This window comes from Apium graveolens, chromosome 9, assembly GCF_009905375.1.
Source record: "Apium graveolens cultivar Ventura chromosome 9, ASM990537v1, whole genome shotgun sequence".
Classification (NCBI taxonomy): domain Eukaryota; kingdom Viridiplantae; phylum Streptophyta; class Magnoliopsida; order Apiales; family Apiaceae; genus Apium; species Apium graveolens.
This window is the reverse complement of record NC_133655.1, coordinates 191,706,077-191,711,036: the sequence shown is the minus strand read 5'-3', so window position 1 is coordinate 191,711,036 and position 4,960 is coordinate 191,706,077. Positions and strand designations below refer to the sequence as shown.

At 35.6% G+C, this 4,960-nt stretch overlaps 1 long non-coding RNA gene across 3 annotated transcripts; it reads left to right on the top strand.

Annotated features, from left to right (window-relative positions):
- Positions 1-733: 733 nt before the first annotated feature.
- LOC141683003 (uncharacterized) lies at positions 734-3,972 on the top strand. 3 transcript variants are annotated; one of them, XR_012560053.1, is made up of 5 exons: positions 734-979; positions 1,128-1,388; positions 2,164-2,342; positions 3,313-3,407; positions 3,637-3,972. It is a non-coding gene; the product is annotated as an uncharacterized LOC141683003 (long non-coding RNA). The 3 variants fall into 3 exon arrangements; XR_012560054.1 differs by having other exon boundaries at positions 735-979; positions 2,164-2,328; XR_012560055.1 differs by having other exon boundaries at positions 737-979; positions 2,164-2,231.
- Positions 3,973-4,960: the final 988 nt, after the last annotated feature.

Sequence of the window (4,960 nt, the reverse complement as noted above, 5' to 3'; positions counted from 1 at the left end):
TTCGGGGTCGACACGGGTTGTTCCTACAATCATGGGAAGGATTGCGGAGATGCCGCGAGATTGTAGGAAGCGTGTGGAGCCGATCGAGATTTACGTGACTAATTGGCTGAAGGCCTGATTTTATCGTGGGCTTGGGCTGCACGGGCTGAAGAGTCCTAACCCTAGCCTACGTGACTTGTTCCCCAAGAACTACGTAAGGCTTGATCCCTATAAATAGGGTACGTAGGCACTTGTATGGGACAGGGGTCGACACTTGATAGAGAATAACAAACCCTATTCTTTCTTAAGGAGTCCACATACAAGCTCAGCCACCACCAAACAACCTTCCTCCGCCCTCGAACACCGTCCTTGATCTTTGTTCCGCCCATTAACCTCCACAACATTGTTATACGAAATTCTCCCTATAACAGTCATCATCTTAATCTCAAATCCATTGATTTTGAGTTCATTGAGGACAACTTAAGCTCCAAAAGTGAACTTCTCCTTAGATCTAACCCTGTTAATTAGAAAGTGCCTGTTTTAATCCATGGCGATAAATGCATTTGCGAGTCCCTTGTCATGCTGGGTGATGGACAAATTTAGCCAATTTTTACACAAAATTTACAAAAATAACCAATTTCTGAAAAGTTGGCCAATTTTGGCCGATGGGATACCCTGTCAGTGGAGTATCCACTCTATATAAGATACACAACTGGCAGTGGAGTATCCCATATATGAAATACCCAACTACCAGTGGAGTATCTTATACAAATTGGGATACTCATCTTACAGTTGAGTATTTAATCGGCCAAAATTGGCCACTTTTTTCAGAATGACTATTTTTGTTAAATTTTTTCAAAAATCTGCTATTTTTATCATTTTTTCTGTCATTCTTCAGTACATCGACGAAACCTGGACTGGTAATGGTCACACTCTTCTCCCTTCTGATGCTTACGATAGTGCTGTTGCTCAATTCTGGGCTGCCTATTTTGATGACGAGGTACATTTTTCAAGTTGAAAACTAATATGTGTCCGATGACAAACTTACATAGATTTTTAGTTACAAGAAAAAAAAATCTTATTTTGTTTGAGTACATTATAAAATTTGCTTCTAGCCTATTTATGAAGTGTTACTATGGCTTTTATAGATAGTTCCGGTGATGAGGGAGCTTAGATCGGCCCAAGGGGAGGACAACGTTGCAATGATAGAGCGATTGAAAGAAGGAATGGGGGGTTTTTGGAGGAGGCGTTTGTCAAATGGAGCAAAGGAGAGGCTTATTTTGGAGGAGATAAAATTGGGATCCTTGATATAGCTTTTGGAAGCTGCTTGGGATGGATTAAAGCCATGGAGAAAATGGGTGGCATCAACTTAATAGCTGAAGCCAAAACACCAGGGCTCTTCAGTTAAGGTAATTTACACTTAAAGACTCAAACTTTATGAATTTAAATGAATTCTTGTATTACCATAGGATGTAGAATGCCATAGGGAAAAAGATTATAAATTTGTACGAATTTGTAGTCGATATTCTTAAAGTTGGTGAAAGATGTTAGTGAATGTTGAATATAAAAATACGGGGGAAATATTGTAACTTTGTGTGAGTTTGTTTCTCGAATGTGCATATGTCTCGTTTTATTTATTGATCTTTAATGGGTTGAGTTTACTTTGTAGAGGTGGAAAGTTTCGTGCTTTAGGCGCGAAGAATCTCCTTTAGAGATCTCAAAGCCTGAACCTGTTGCTGATATAAACCATGAAGATTTTCTGTAGTCTGAGTTTACAAAACCAAGTACTTCAAAAGGAGATCTGCTCACAAATCTTAGAAACATAAGACCCTTTCCTCATGTATATATTTCCAGTTCAAATCTTTTGGGTGCTCAAGTTTACCATTACTCTAGTCATGACGTACAATGTTACATTTTGACGATTCAAGCTTTAAGAAATTCATGATAATTTAAGGTCCAGACCTGGCCTGGCAGTTTTTTCTGTCCTCATGTTATAAACTTTTTGTTTCTCAGAATGTATTGCATTCACTAGCTTAAATTTTGATGCTTTCTGAGTTTGACCACTTCTCTGCTGTAAAATTTTCACTTTTTACAACAGTGGTTGAATATGTTTTTTCATGATCTTGTTGATTTGGTGAAATCTTTAACTAATGCAAACGTGATTTTTCTGCTGTGTGTGTGCAGGATCTGTGAAGGTTGGGGAATATTTAATACATACACACATATTTATATAAAGAATTGAACAATCAAGGGTGAGTGTGGGTTGTCAGTGTTGATAAAGTGGGAAGGTGTCAAAGTATAGTTGGAGTTTTAGCATTAGAATGTCTTCTTTGTCATCAATTTTCTCTGGTAATCATATATAGGTATATGAATTTATGCCTTTTGATTTTATATTAGTAGTGCATTTACCAAATATAGAGGTTAATTTGAGCATTACGTGTTGCAAGACAGGTAAACATTCATGTGGAGATGCTGTTACTTTTTAAAGTTGGGACTTGCGGTTGCTGTTAGATTATGTTTTCCTTTAGTCTAAATTATTGCCTTTAGATTTTTACGGTATCCTATATATTGAACTTGAATATATAGGAGTCTGCAGTCTTCTGCAATTAATTTTTTGGTTTGTCCGCAGCATTACCTGTAAGCACACACACACATATGTGTGTGTATATATATATATATCACTCACTGTTTTGATCCAATTGTTATTGTGATTTGTTAGTTATATGATTGATCGTTTATTTTATCTTATCGATTGATTATGCCTAATGCGAAGATTACATGAAATTGCGATAACATGAAATGCGTGAGTTACAAAGTGAATGATGCTTTTGCATTGTGTTTTCAGTGTTACCTGTGTAATCAAGTTACCTGGCTGAAATTTGCAAATGACTATTAATCTGTACTTTTTGCCTAGCAGCGCTTTGTATAAATTTTACGCAATTGTATTGATCTGCTCTGCAGATCTCAACTAATTTTAAACTTCTCTCAGCATTCCAATTTAAGATTTAAGGTATATTACAATCAGTTTTAGGATTTTAAAGGTAGAAAATGGATTTGTATTATCATCATTGCTGCTGTCAATTGGCTTGTGCTGGCGTCGATAACTTACTAACTGCATAACAAGTGGATCACACCATCCTTGCTCTGTTGTGTATGCTTTAAAAGTTAAAATCTCTGTTCAGTATGACTTTACTACCAGATGCGCTCAATAATATTACTTAGTTTGTTCTTTATTGCTGAAAAGCAGATTCAAAAAGATGTATATGTAGCCTAAATTTAAATGTTATAATTGCAATGCATTTAGATATAATTTTGGCCTGGATATTATTTCAGGTGTAGCTGACTGGCTTTCTCAGGGTGTTGGTGGTTCGAATTCGAGATTGCAGCGACACAGGCAGCATGATCCTTCTCCTAGCTCACCTGATCAGGTACCAATGATGGTTAGGTGTGAAAAAGATTGCTTTTTTGGAATTGGGAATTGTTTGATTTTGTTATTTTTGATATGTGCTTACTGTTGGTTTTGTATTTAATATGTTTAATTCGAAGATAGTTGATTAGTATATGGATAACTAATAAAAGGTAATTTATTGCAAATTTTTGGTTATTAGTTTTGTCAATTTATGTGTTAATATGTAATGTTTGCATTTTCTCTTGTAGGATTTCATTAAAGAGAAAATGGAAAATGGAAATGATGCATGTGGTCATTCCCAGAAAAAAGAACCGCTTGATGGGAAGGCAAGCTAAAGCATTTGCCTTTATTCCCGTTCCAGTCCACAATCTAAAATCGAGTAGTTGAAGGCAAATATTAGTCAAAAATTAGTCAGCAAAGATGAGGATTGTTTTTTATGTTCTTAATTTATGTTTATAGTTATAGTTGGATATTTGTAGTTCAGTTGGATGTTTGTTGGATTCAATTTTTAATAGGAATGCTACAAAAATAATGTCTGTATTGCATAATTTATTGAAAAGGTGTTACAGTTTCTATTTATTTAAGATATTGTTTGCTGTTACATTAAGTTAAATAGTGTTACATTAAACACATGTGTGCTCTTGCAACAGTAATTTTTTAGTGTTATAATAAATCTGAAAACACCCTTTAAAGTTGGTCTAACATGTTGATGTGGCTCTGTGGGTCCCACATGCTGATGTGGAAGTCCAAGGGGTCATGCGGTCCCATATGTCAGTGGAACCCACCGGTCAGCAGGACCCACCTCTCTATGTGTCAGAGCCATGTGTCCAGCCACGTGGTCGTCCACGTGACAATCTACATGTCGTGTGGACCCATTTTTTTTGCAAAATCACAGTTTTTGGCAACATAAATTTTGGTGTTGCCCTAAATGAGAAAATGTTGCCTTCGAACCCTAAGACAACATCGAAAATACTAACATCAGAAAAGTGTTGCCGTTAAATTTTTTTAATCTTTTGCAATATTTATTGGGCCTCTAACAACTTATTTGGAATGTTGCAGAAATCCATTATTGACGTAGTGCAGATTATCATATTTTACACATACCAATAACTCACAACGATTAGATACGAACGTGACTTTTATGGTATATAAACATCTTTAGTAGTGAAATCTTTGGGGGAAAAGTAAGTACTTTATATTAAAATAGAGAAATAGTGCTCCAAAAGTAGAGTTCCACATGTCCCAACACTATTGAAATGAATAATGAGTTTTACAAATCTCCACAAGAAAGGCACAGAAATACACTGAAATATATAATGATGATGTAAAAACATCAATTTTAAGGTTCTTATCTGATATAAGAAGGGCTATAAACGAAAATTGTACCTCCCATTCAGTTAACATAATATGATACTATAGACACGGATTGATGTTACCTTTGACTGTTATTGTAACACAAATGTCAATGTTACACCAGGGTAAACGTAATGTTACCTTAGGGGCCAAAGGTAACTCGAAAAAAAGTAACTTAATTTTTATGTTACCTTAGGTCTTTTGGATGGCTATGGTAAC